The sequence below is a fragment of the Corvus brachyrhynchos genome, unplaced genomic scaffold (genome assembly GCF_000691975.1).
Source record: "Corvus brachyrhynchos isolate BGI_N302 unplaced genomic scaffold, ASM69197v1 scaffold65, whole genome shotgun sequence".
In the NCBI taxonomy this organism is placed as follows: domain Eukaryota; kingdom Metazoa; phylum Chordata; class Aves; order Passeriformes; family Corvidae; genus Corvus; species Corvus brachyrhynchos.
This window is the reverse complement of record NW_008238365.1, coordinates 3,897,024-3,910,841: the sequence shown is the minus strand read 5'-3', so window position 1 is coordinate 3,910,841 and position 13,818 is coordinate 3,897,024. Positions and strand designations below refer to the sequence as shown.

At 54.1% G+C, this 13,818-nt stretch overlaps 1 protein-coding gene across 1 annotated transcript in view; it reads left to right on the top strand.

Annotated features, from left to right (window-relative positions):
- Positions 1 to 13,598: 13,598 nt before the first annotated feature.
- The window catches only part of RSPO1 (R-spondin 1), a 24,379-nt gene continuing 24,159 nt past the window's right edge, over positions 13,599 to 13,818 (top strand). The window contains exon 1 of the mRNA XM_017736270.1: positions 13,599 to 13,760. The gene's annotated coding sequence lies outside the window, so the exon portion shown is untranslated. The remainder of the gene's footprint in view (positions 13,761 to 13,818) is intronic.

The following is a 13,818-nucleotide window of genomic DNA, read 5'->3' as shown; positions in this document are numbered from 1 at the left end:
TCACTGCTGTTGTGCTTCCAATTAGCTCACATCTGCTCCCGCTCTCCCTGCGCCCACCCCACCTCAAGCGCCTGCAAGTGATTTTATGCAGCAATAACAGAAATCACGAAACCTGAAATGAATCTAAACAAAAGGAATCATTCAAATTATCCTTAACCCGTTGAAGGCCAGGCCCTGTGTGCAACCAAAGGCTGCTGTTTTAATGTGCTCCATGACACAGAACCAGCTCCTCGACCCAATGCTTGATGACCTGCAGGAGCACCTAACGGCACAGCTGGCCCAGGCTCCCAGCACGATGGGTCATTTATGTTGGGTGTGTCTGACACAGATGTGTGGGGCAGTCTCCCACAGCATCCAGCCTCTGCTGTGCAAACTGGGGGTCCCACAGTGACACTTGATTGCAGGTTCTAGAGTTTTCCAGCTGGAAGGAACAGATAGATTTGTATTGGGAAAGTTGCTGGGGCATCCTGTTCTGCCCTCCCACCCATGTTATGTGATGTAAGATTTAATGCCTCCTTAGCTTATATATGCTGCTCCAGGCTCCACCTTTCAGGCCAGGCTCCTCCTGGGATGGTGAGATAGCTTTCACACTGGATTCTTTGGTCCTCAGAGGATCATCTGGATGCATGCAACTGCTATGACTGAGCATCGGAGAAGCAGCAGAGAGCAGCAACCCTGACCTCAGCCCATGAATGGAATTGTCCTATTCCACGGCCACTCTGGGGTTCCTGCCCTGGAAGGCTCCAGATGTCCACAGCAGTTTTATTACTCTAGTCCAGAATTCTCTAAGGCCCAAATACATAAATAATAAAGAGCCCTTTTTTTTTTTTTTCAGATTATTTCAGGAACGCACCAGCTTCTTTCAATATAGCCCAATTCTGAGGCATTTCTGTGGGTTGTTGCAAATGACCTCCAAGCAGGAGGTTAATGCTGGTGGTTGTGGTTAGCAGTCACCCACGAGCTGGAGGCTCCTGACACTGCTAACAAGGCACATGTGTGGGAACGGAGGATGCGGCGTGTGGCAGCACCAGGATTTCCTGTGTTTGGTGTTGACTGAAGCTCTCTGGCAGCATGAGATGCCAGGGCTCAGTCTTCTCTGACCTGCTGCAGCAGGCTCCGGGTATATGGCACTGGGCTGGCAGCAGGATGCTGCTGCCACACCAGCCCTGTGCTGACTCAGGGACTGGGGCAACGAGTCCTGGCATGGAGGAGCCTCATGCAGCCACGAGCCTCTGAAAGGGAAGCACATGGGTGGGCAATATATTTTCTCCCTCTGCCCCACCAGTGGATCGGCACACAATCTCTCCTTTTCTGATGATCTCCATCAATAAGGGTTGGAGGGCTCAGATTTGGGCTAAAGATCCACCTTCACCTAAGGCTGGTTGTGATCTAATATTGGTTATTTCATTACAGAACCCCGTGTCCAGGGACCTGCCCTTGCAGCTGACATCTTCTCAGCCTTTCTGTTCCAGCAGCAGAGGTGCTCTGCACACAGCAACCCACCCTCTCCTGTTCCCTGCTCCACTCATTCCCAGGCTCCAAAATTCCCAAATAAGCTCAACCCCAGCCTGTGTGGCTGACTGGGGACACAGCTGCAGAGCAGAGAACCAAGCACCATTTCCTCGCTGCTGGCATGGGGACCACAACCAGCGGTGGCTCGTACTTCTGTATCCCTTTATGAGTATGGGTGCCATGTGAACACCTGATAATTTGATGGGTAAAAAGGAGCATTAGAGATGATTTATGCAATAAATTAATGTCCACCATTCCAGAGAGGTGTCAGATGAGGAAAAAGTGGAGAAGGATGAAGGGCAGGAAGAAGGTAAGTTCCCCCACAGAAAGGTGGCTTGTCACCACAGATCTACATACTTGTGAAGGCCATTCTCATCTGTCTCAGTCAGATAAATCACTCCAAGCCCAGAATTTTCAGGAATTCTCTTTACAAGCTGGGTACTGCTTTGACAAACTTCACTGCCAAAGTGATGCCATTTTTACAGCAGCAGTGTCATTTTACTATCATGTTGTAGCAGCTACTTTTGCAGAGGGAGACCTACACTCCTCTTCCTCAGCAGTCACAGTAAATGTGTTTTTCACTTTCTTACCATGCTTAAAAATAGCATTAAGTTTTTGCTGATCACATGATTAAAAAAAAAAAAAGACAAACTGAATGATGCAGGGAGTAAAACCATGTGGCACAGTAAAAACAAATTAGGCTCACATATGTTTTGCGTAACCCTCAAGACTTGTCTGTATTAGATATTGGTAATGAAAAGAATATTAAACTCTAACAGCACAGAATGCCATATGCTGAGGAATTCAAAGAGGAACAATGCATTTGCACAGGATGCTCCTGAATGGAAAATGCCCACAAATAAGCATTTTTTTTTCCTTAGCTGCGGAAAAAACCCTATCACACTTCTACTTTTCCATAACTTTTTAGCAAGCTTTTAGGCACTGCTGTCACGTCACTGGAAGATCTTTGTGCAGTCATCCCATGATGCACGGGAGGTTGGGATACAGGTCAGGACTGGCCATATTCATAGCAGGGGCAGCAGTGTGGACCAGGGGCAGTGGCAGGGGTCAGGCTCTTCTCTGAGCCCCGGCTCAGTGATGGCCACCAGGAAACAGCCTTGGTTTTGCCCTGCATACTAGGGAGAGGCACGGCCAGCGGTCCATCCCCATCCCTGTCCCTGTTCCCATCCCTATCCCTATCCCCATCCCTATGACTCCATTCCCTTCCCTGCACCATCCCCATCCCACCCCACTGCGAGGCCCCCGGGCACAGCCCCGGGCAGGAACTCGTGTTTCTCCCTCCTGTTTACGAGCTGTGAGTGGGGATCCTCGCCGTGACTCACCGCCCGCAGCCACGGCTCAACCACAACTGTAACTTTCCAGTTTGCCTCAGAAACAGGGGGGAGGGCAGCATGGAGGGGGAAGAGCTGGAAAATGTTAGGAAAAGGCAGCAAAGTCTCTAAAGAGACCAGAGGCAGCTGAGAAAAACAACAAACGGTCTTAGTAGGATACTAACATTTTAACAAGAATTCCTTTAATTTAATCACAGTAAGATTCACCAAGAGGAGGAAGAAACAGAAAGCTTCATCTGAACATTTAATGAAAAAATCTTCACACTACGGTCCAGTGCTCCTGCAATTAATTCCCCTTGGTGGAGAGTTTCCATGTGCACCGCTGGAGTCAGAGCTTTCACGCCTTGGCATTTGCAGAGGAACCAAAGGATTGGCAGAGATTAATTCACTTTAATCTTCTGCATCTTCCTCTGATGTTTGTGGCATTGCAGACATTGCCACAGCCACTCCCTGGGATGTCCCAAGCGGAAACACAAGAGGTAGCAGGAGGCTCTGTTGGTGAGAGCAGCATCCATGAGGGCTCCGTGTCCCTGACCCATGAGACCCCCAGGGTGCTTGCAAGGGAACTTGCAGTGCGATGTCTGCAGTGGGCAGGGTAAGTCTGCCCTGGGCAGTGGGGTGTCACAGCTGGTAAGTGCTTCTCTTGCCCTGCCCTGCAAATAAAATAAACTCATTTGGGTTTTACGTGGAGAGCAGTTTTTACTGCCGCTGAGCTCAGCCGTGGTGCAGAGCAGCCCGAGTCAGACAATACAAATGACACATCCTAAACGGCATTTTTAAAGGCTCAAAGCAAGCTTGTAAAGATTTTATTTGTATATGAGGCTGTAATGAATAAAGGAGTTGGCATTGCTGCCTCCACCACCCTCCAGGAGCCCTGTCTGCCTTCCTGAAGGGAACGCGCCAGGGAGCAGCGACTGTGACGCCAGGCCCTTGGTGCCTACGCAGGCCTGGGGCTCAGGGCACAGGGCTCAGGGCACAGGGCTCAGGGCTCAGGGTGTGGGGCCCAGGGTGTGGGGCTCAGGGCTCAGGGCACAGGCAGATGTGGCTCTGACGGGATCTCTTGCTCCCCATGCTCGGGGAAGCAGGGCACCTCTCCCCATCACACTGCAGGGGACAAGGTGCCTGTTTACGGGCTTGCTGCTTTGGGAAGTATCTTAACAGAAACCTACTTTGCATTTAACCATTTTCCTTGGGAAAAAAGCAGGACACGGGGATGGTGAGAGGCCAGGGAGGGCTGTCTGGAAGCCCTTGCCCAGGACAGGCTGGAGCAGCTGAGCATTGACCTGCTCTGAGCCTGGCTGCCCCCCATCAGGCCACACCCAGCTCCCCAGGCAGCTCCTGACCCCCCCAGCCTCCCCAGCACAAAATCCAATGCTGCTCTTTCCCAGACACCCTTCCCAGGCTGCACACGGTGATTTCACCAGCTAATCCTGGGCAAGTGCTGAACCATTGTCTGCCCAGCGCTGAGCTAGGATATTATGGCTGGGAAAACTTCCTTCTGATCTGCAAGCTGTGTGAACAGAACTTGTTTAAAATAGCTGCTTTGACAAACAAACAGAGCCAGCTCCATTTCCATCAGCATCTCCCCTCCTCAAATATCAACATTTGCGTTTCGGTAACAGGAGATGGCCTTTGGAGCAACCACGGCCGAGGCCATGCGGATCCTCGCCAGCATTGCTGGCAAAGGGCAGGAGTGAGGAAGATGCTCAACGGCCAATTTGGGCAGTGACAGAATCCCTGGTGCCCCAGCAAGGCCCTGCCAGCAGCCACTCTCCCTGCCCGGATCGTGGCTCCACAGGGTGCCTGAGTGGTGAGAGGCACCTCAGGCACTTCAGGAAGGGACTGGTGTTCCTGGGTGCGTTCCCTGGGATGGAAAGGAGCATTGCTGTCAGAAAGCCCGTGAACCACAAAGCATCCCGAGGACAGACTTTGAAGCCCACGTTGTTTTCATTTGGATGTTATTATTAAAAAAGCCACTTGCGTGTTTTCTGGTAAAATGGTTTGCTGCAATGTTTCCTCTTCTCCTCCCGCTCCAAGATGAACCCGACAGGAGCATACATGGGGCCTGACTGTGGGGATGGGATGGGATGGGATGGGATGGGATGGGATGGGATGGGATGGGATGGAGGTAGCTGTCTGATCAAAAACCTCTGCAAGTGACCAGGGTGGAGGTGGGGGCAACATCCTGGGCACATGATGTTGATATATGATATATCAGGCCTAGTTGATGCTGGGTGCCCAACCTGCCATCTCCCAGAGCAGGGCTGAAGCTGAAAAAAGGGCAAGAACTCTCTGGGTTTCCAGTAGCCTTGCTGCAGGCAGTGCAGAGGCAAAGGGAAGAAGTTCTGTGGAAGAAGAAGGCCGAGTGCCCCAGCCACTGCTACTGCTCAGGGGGCTGTGGGGTTGGGCCACCCACCTGGCAGCACAGCCCTGCATGGCCGTCACAGCTGTCCCCATGGGCAGGGCCACGCTGCAGAGCTACGCTGCAGAGCTGTGTACCATGGTGCTGCAGAGAATCGGGTTGTATCTAGAGGTGTTTGATAAAGCCAGTTAGGCTCATCCAAAAATGAAGCAGCATGGCATTGGGACAGGAAGGAACCTAGGAGTGCTGCTGCTGCCTCTCCAAGACAGTTCTTGAGAGGAAAGGTTGTCCTGTGCTTTGGAAATCACTTTCTCTGACTTTTAAACCCAGAGGATCCCTGCTTAGCTGGAAACTACCCCTCCAACAGAGAAAATTAATTATGTCCCAAAGACAGTGCGAGAAGCAGCAAGGAGGCCAGCTGGAAGCAGCCCGAGTCCTCTCGCACCCAGGGCCAAGTTCCATTTCACATGACATCAGTGGGTGCTTTGGCTGCGATGCCAAAGTAATCAAGGTCTGTCCCGGGTGCAGACAGCTGCCTTCATGGAGAGGAGAAAATCCAGGCCTCTGGATGGTGCTCCCAGTTCCCTCCCTGCTCCTTGTTTGTAGGGATTTGGAGTGTATTGCCCTGAGCCACAGTGCAGGCTGGTCTGTCCCCAAGCTGTCATGCGGAAAGCGGGACCCACCAGGCCTGTGCAGTCCCATCTCCCAGAGAGCCCCAGAAAAGAGGAGCTGGTTTGGGACTGGGCATCCCCCTGCCTCTTCTGTTGCTGGCCACAGGTGGCAGCCCCAAGGGGCTAGGGAAAACAAGGGGCTGACTTGGGGGTGGTGGGTGACTGTGTGCAAAGTCCCTTTGCCCTTGGGTGAGGGCAAGCGTGGCCATGGGAGATGCTTTCAGCCCTGGGGACTGGGCATGGACTGGCAGAGAACTGTCCCCAGGGCTTCTCATCCACCCAGATCAGTAACAGGACAGGACCCTCACTGAAGGAGATCACTTGACTCCAGTAACACCCCTTGGAGACAGCTCCTGCTGGGGTCAGTGCCCTGTTGGGTGACTGTGTGTGCAGCCCATGCGACGCACAGCAGCCCAGGATAGATGTGTGCAGCCTGCTCCTTCCCACACTGAGACAGCAGCACTATCCCTGCAGACACTGTGAAGAAGGTGTGAAGTGATACAGCAGAGTGAAGAGAGGTCTAGGGACAGCCAGGGGGACACCACCATCCTCAGCTGCAGTTGTGTGTCAGGGATGGTCCCTGCTCAGCTTAGGTATCTCAGCTCCCTGCACCCCTCTCCACTGCTGCACCAGTCCTTCAAGCCCAGTTCACCATGTGGTATGGGGCCATTCCTCCTGGGACTGAGCAGGGTCACCGGCAGAGGTTCAACACAGCTCCTCTGAGTCCCTCCCTGTGCAGCTCTCAGGCTCCAGCACAGCCAGGCAGCCTTGCCACGAGCTGGGGAGGCCTCGCACCACGCGCTGCCTCCCCTGCCAGCAGTGTTCAGGTTACACTTGACATAGTGAAGTGGAAGCAAAATGGATTTAATTTATTTACTTTTTAAATGCAATGGTGGAAAACAAAACATGTTGCAAAAGTTGTTTGTTTCGTACCAGCTCTGCACAGACCCACTGCAGAAGGAGTGGCTCCTGGCAGCTCAGCTCTTCGGAGACTGGCGATTGCTGGGCTGACACGCTGTGCCGAGGACCAGACGGCTGCTGGAGACACCCTCCCTCCCTAGGGGCTGCGCTGGGCACAGCCAGGCCTTGGACCAAGCCAGCTCCCCGGCCAGGGTGCCTGTGACCACAGGGGCTCCTGGGACCACTGGGCTGCAGATCCAGTGCCAGGCAGAATCCGAGCAAATGGTGAGGCAGAGGTGCTGTCAGTGGGGGGCAAGCTCCTGCCCACCCTCCAGCAGTGCCCTTGAGCTGTTCTGCCCCATGCCTGCTGCCTTCCAGACCAGGGGCAGGGACAAAGAGGGGGTACCCCTGTCTGGTACCTCTGGGGAGAAGGGGCACCTACCGATACAGCTGGCACCTCCTCAGGCGGGACAGAGCATGTGGATGAGGTGGGAGCCATTGGCAGGGCTCACCCACTCCACCAGCAGTGGGGCAGCTGCTCTGGCAAGGGGCTTGGCAGCAGCGGGGCTGGGGGTGGTGTGTCCAGAGAGCCCGGCCCCGTGATGCACCCCAAGGCACCAACCCCCTTGGTCTAAACTTCCCCGTGGAACCATCAGCACTCAAAATTTATGAGGGACCACCAAGCCTGGGCATTGTCAAGCACCTAATTGAAAACACTGTAAAGGCAACACGGCAACATGTCCTGAGAGCTGATGCTGATGGCCACCCAGGTGTCTCATGGCACCCAGGGTCCCAGCACAGCATGGCTGGCATGCAGTGGTGGTGCCAGGCCAGGATCCCACTTGGTGGGCACTGCTTGACTCCGGGTCCATCCCTGTCAGGCATCTGTGGAAAGGGGAGAGGCCCCAGGGAAACCTCCCACAGATGTGCTGCCTACCACGCAGGAGGGTGCTCTTTCCCAGAACTCTGGTTAGGAGATACTCATGAGTTAATTAATTCTTGAGTTTTTAAGCAGAGACATATTTATGAGCCCTGTAAGAGGCTGGGGCCCAGAGAGACATTTCTTTATTCTTTCTCCAGCTCAGCTGAAGGAAACCATAAGGGGAAAGAGCGACTGAGCCACGAAAGCATGGAAGATGGACTTCAGCCTGGTGATGGGGAAACAGACCCCAACTTGCCAGGGTGGGAACAGTGGCCAAATGACTGCTCCCTTCCCTCTCCTTTGTCTCCTCGTCCTTTGTTTACACTTGGTCAATGGGTGCCGGGGTATCTCCAGTTTGAAGTGCAGATGTGAAGCCCACATGGGGTTTGAGTGCCCACCATGAACCTCTCCAGCTCCTTCAGCTGGAAGAGAGATGTCATGGTCTCATTTGTCCCCTTCCCTGACACCTGTGGGGAGCACTGGCCCCAGAATTCCAGCTCCCCATGCCAAGGGGATCTGGCAGGCTCTTGTGTCAGGAGATGTAGGGCATGGCTGTAAGTGGAAGTTGCTGTTGGTGCCAGCAGCCCAGGGAGCAGAGTGCAGCAGTGCTGAGAACATCAGCCAAGGCACCAATGTAAAACCAAGAGTGGAAGACACATCCACTGTGCTTTTGTTGGGCTCTGCTGCATCCCAAGCAGCCGAGAAAATGCGTGATGGGGACAACCAGATCCCTTCCTGGGCAGGGCACATTTTTCCAGGCTAAAAGCTTGGAACAGAGGCTATTTTGCTTTACCCCTTTCCTCAGAGTGAGCTGCTTATGGCATTCCCTGTCTCTCTGCAATCACCAGTTTATCTATCCACCTCAGATGATGCTTCCTCAGCTTTACTGCGTTTCTTGGCCAATAGTGGTGGAGAAATGTGGCCACCACATGTTGGCAGCAATTGAATCCTGGGCACATTTTTTCTCTGCGCAGCCTTTAAGCTGTGGGAACCATTTCAAAGGAAACCATTCCCCCTATAACATGCTTGTGATCTGAAGATGTCTATTTAGATGGCAGCCCGGCATTAATTTAGCAATTCACTACAGAGTTTGGCGTGATGTTTAAAGCACTAAAATAAATTGTGGTGAAGTAGTTTCCCTCAAACCAGATTGTGTGGTTTACATTATTTGTCAACCTTAAGTACAACTGGCATGTTTGTATCACTCATGCAAAGCCCCATTGTGCCTCTCTAGAAGGGGGAAGAATCCACACAGAAATGCATCCAAGTTCCTGCCCCGGCAGTTTCATGTCCCTGGGAGATCTGCCCCGGAGGCACGCAGCCCAACTGGCTGGAAAAGAGCCTGGGCTTTCCTCAGGATGATGGGTGTTAAGTGCAGGCTCATATAGGTTATATTACAAAGGGCCGATTTAATCAGAGGCAGATTTGTGCTCTCTCCCTGCAGTGCCTGAACTCCACCGAGCCACGATGGCTTTGACACACACGCGAGCGCACACACGCACGTTGCCATGAGAACCGGGCTGTAGGGTAACCTGGGCGGCTGCTCGCCCACCGAGGAGGGTGCTCACGGCCAGAACCAGGGACAGCCTGCCCTGCTGCCCCACCGCTCGTGGCCTCTTGCCCTGCCCGATGTGCCCAGGGTACGGTCGTGGCCAGGAACGGGAGGGAGGGAAGGAGCAGGTGAGGGAAGGCTGCCCCGAGCTTCTCGGGAGCTCGACGGGGATCTGGGTCTGCCTTCTGGCAGCTCCTCTCTCTCCGAGGGGCTGATTTGATGATATCCCAGGCAGGCAGACAGCCAAGGGGAGCCGGGACGGGCTGCAGGCTGCCGGCCTCACGCAGGGGACACCTGGAGAGGTGTTCGCCTCTGTTCAGGCTGAGATGTTGCCCCAGCCTGGCTGGAGCACCAGGCACCCCTGCGGGGTCCCCTGTCGCTCCGGCCGTACCTGGCTGTCCCTGCTGCCCTTGGCTGCCGGTGATCCGTGTTCCGTGGGGACGGGTGCGGGGTCAGGCGGGGACAGCACGGCGGCACTTTCGCCAGCGCCGCCGGGAGCAGGTTGGCGGGGCGTGCTGTGGTGCTGCGCCTGCCCCTGGGCGAGCAGGCGGGATCTCGTCTGTGATCTCAGTGCTTTATCCCTTCCTTCCCTTCTCTCAGTCGCTGCAGCCAGAGAAATCCCCGGATGGCTGTCACAGCTCTCCGCACACAAGCTGGCTGGCAGCGCCGAGGGTGTTTCATTCCTCCACCTCCCAGCGACTCCCCGATGCCAGAAGAGCCGTCCTGCGGGAAGCGGCCGAGGCTCTGCACTGACACAATTGCACTCGCACATCTCTTCCAGCCCCCGGCAGCTGTCGCAGGCTCCCAACTGACGGTTCTCCCTATGCTACTGAGCTCACATCCCGGGACGTCGGGACCATAGGGCAGGTTTGCTCTGCAGGATAGAGGCTCCCTCCCCTCTTCCTGGGTGGTGTCATCACAAGCCCTTGGGATCACTGTCCAGTGACCAAGGTTCTGCTGTTCCACTCTTCCCGCCTGCCCCCCGAGCCCCTCTAAGTCCCCCTCCCTCCACCTGCCCCCTCCTCTGCAGGTCTCTGGGCCCTACTTGGAGCATGTTCCCCCACGGTGCCTCCAGAGCAGCTTGGTAGGCGTGTGACCTCCATGTTCTTCTCGCAGGAGCTCCTCAGCTGCAGCTTCTGCAGCATTTCTGAATTGTAAGAGACACCCAATTTTCTGGAAATTAAATTGAGACAACCAAAAGCTCTGTTGTTCCCCAGAGCCGCCTGTGCTCTCTGGCCGTGGACATGTTTGTGCTTTCACTGGGTGATGGTAGAAACTCCTTCGCTGGAATGGGAATCCCAAGGGACGAGCAGAAGCCGAGCCAGGCTGGGCAGATATGTGGCAGCACCGGCTGCAGCCCGCGGATGCAGACGCCCGTCCCCTCTGGGCCCAGGTACCCGGACAGCGCCTGTTCTCGGCAGCGTCTGTCGACGAGACCCTGCCCCGAAGGGCTGCACAAAAGCCCCCAGCCACGGCATTAAGTAATCGTCACATTTTTCTTCTTGAAGGATTAACGTTCCTGCTAACCTTGCAAACCTTCATTGAGCCATTGTCACCCCCCGATTGTGGCGGCACAATCGCCAAGGGATTAGGGTGTCTGCGGAGCAGCCTGTCCCCGCTATTGTGCGCTCCCGGCGGGGGGAGGAAATCCTGCGACATCAGCCGATGAGTCCCTGCGGCGGGGACGCCAAATTCACTGCCGGCCGGGCACACAGCAGCCCCCGGGGAGCCGGGGGCCGAACGCCGGCGGTGGCACCTGGGAGCTGTCCCTGCAGCGGGTGGGTGGCCGGGAACCTGGCTGGGCCGATGGCACCCGTGCGCGGGGCTGCCCTCCCAGCACGGGCAGCCCGTGCCCTGGGCACCAGGGAACCAGGCGGTCCCCAGCCCTGTCCCCTCTGGGCAGCAGGTCTTCCTGCTCAGCTTTGCCAGTGACTGGGTTCTCGAGTGCTGAGGAAATCCCATAAAAATTTAACAGGAAATACAGAGCCATAAAGGGAACTTCCTGGCATTTTTGTCAGCTGTCGGCAGTGCCCGCTGTGTGCGCTTGTGCTCAGACACCTGGCAGCCACAGCGGGACTGTGGCCAGGCCAAGATGGATTAGCAGCTCATTCCCAAGGCCCTCCCTTTGGAGCAAGAGCAGATGAGCATGGCAGCAGCACAGACCGATGTTCTTGGGAACAGGACTCCAGATTCTGCAAAGCTCAGGCTTGCAGACAGGCAGGACAGGCAGAAGCTGTGTTGCAAGGATGCAAGAGGAAAAAGGAATGCTAAAGCAAACCCAAGATTTATGCATGTAGGTCCCAGGAGGGTCCTACAGAGCTTATAAATGACAATACATATTGTCGTTCCAACCCCCATGCTCAGTAGCAAAGGAAAAGGAGTGGGAAGTGTCTCCAGCGCTGGGGCCATTGCACAACAAAAGAGAATGGAAAACAACCTCATCTGCTTCTCCCCAGCATTTGGGCAGTGCATCAGCATCCCTAGTCCCATGGTGCTTTCCCAAGAGACAGAACCATCCCTTTTAGAGAGCCATGGGGAGGATGAGGACAGGAGAGTCCCGAGTGTGGTGCTCAGAGAGCAGAGCCCGGCATCCTCCTGTTACACCCAGTTTGGACTGCTCAACCAGCAAAAACCAAGCTCCAGCCCTCTGCTCCATGCAAATAAGGACTCTTCCAACCAAGAGAGAGTGAAGTCTCCATCATGGATGTCTCTGAGTCCTGCAGGTGTTCATTTCTGGAAAAGAGTTGGAACAGGCTTATGGGGAGGCTGGGCTGGGGCTGGTCTCCTGCAGACCTGCACCAAGAGGATCCGTCATGCCAGATGCAGCATCTGCCCAGCAGGATCTGGACTTGCCAGCCCTTTGGCAGGGCACTCAGTGTTTGGAAGCCAGGATTGTTACTGCTGTGCAGTGGGATTTCATGGCAGCTTTTCATAAGCTTTGCACGTGTTTGATAGTACAAATAGGAACTGAATCTCCCCACAAGTGACAGCAGCCTGGCTGCCTGGGGCCTGCTGGGGCTTGAGAGGAAAGATGTCCATTTACATTCAGAAACTCTCTGTACCCACTGGGCACATGGGGACAATTTGGCTTCTCTTCTCTGGCATCATGGCAGGGGAAGGGCTTCTCCCTCTACCTTGAGGATGTACAGGTGATCACACATGGAAAAACAGCACTCCTAAAACCAGACAGCAACCTGGAGCTCCTCTGCTAAATCCTACAGTGGGAGCTTTCCCTAGACACCTCTGCTGAAGGCAATAAACAGGTTTTGCATTTTGATCTCTTTCGCTTCATCTGGAGTAACTTTGAGAAACAAGTCCTGCAGTCAGGCTCTCTCTTCTTGATCTCATCACCGGAGGCTGAAATGAGCCCCCATGGACAAGGAAGGACTGTTGAGGGCACTCAGAGTCTCCCTGTGCCTCTGTGGGGCTTCTTCTTGTTGAATCCTCCTCAGATCACACCCTCTGTTCCATCAGAGTGTCCATTTCCAAAAAGCAGGTGGTGACTATGGTGACCAGGATCCATCCCGAGACATCTGGAGGGATGCTGATCTTCAGAAGGCAGCAGCAGATGGGCCTAGTGCCTGTTGAAAATTAGGCTCTGACTGTATAGACTGTCCTTAAAACACAAACAGCTGCAAAATTCTCAGTCTTCCAAAGACAGGAGGTGGTGATGCTTCCACTTTGCTGTCCTGGCTTGTTCTGCATGGGGCAGAATGTGGCCACGCACACTCAACGGCTGCAGTGAAACTGGGAAAGTTTCACTGGATTAATTTTTCACCAGAAAAGGTCATGAGGTCCAGGATGGGTGTACCACCTTGGGAGGAAAAGTCGGCTGATGGCAGCGCAGCCACCATCACGGCGGTCCAAGCCACCGCAGTCTCCGCTTCACTAGCTCAGCGTGACCCATGGCTATTGGCTATTCCGGAGATGGTTCCCATGAGGACTTTTTTTTTGGTAAAAATGTTGAACAATTCTGGTTTCATCCCCCCCCCTCCCCCCCATGTGGAGCGGGAAAAATTTTGAAATCTTGAACATTTTTGAGGGCTTAAAAACAATTTCCCACCCAGTTATAGCCACCAGTCTCATCAGGATGTGTTTGAAAACCCTCCAGCAGGAGCTGAGCAGAGCTGGTCTCAGCTGGATACCACTCTCAACGAGAAATGCCGTGGCAAAGGGTCATGTTTCTTCAGAAAAAAAGTATCTTCAATAGCTCAGGAAGTTATTAGTGTCTGCTAACAATAAGAGCTTTGGATTGATTCAATAGATGCTCATTTTAATTGTAAAATGCCAGTAATGAGAAATGTGCCATCCAATGACTCATTTTTCCCTTGTAAAAATTATTGGACATTTTTATTAGTTTTACAAATGACAGGACCTCGTATTTCTGAGAACGCTTTATACAAGCCTTGCACAAGCCCACTCTCATAAAAGCGTGTCTGTGGTGACATCCAGAGCCACAAGAAGGGGAGCGGTAGAAAGGCCCAAAGTGGTGAGGACAGCCCACAAGTGGAACTGGCAGGACCGAACCCCAAGAGGGTGGGAAGGGG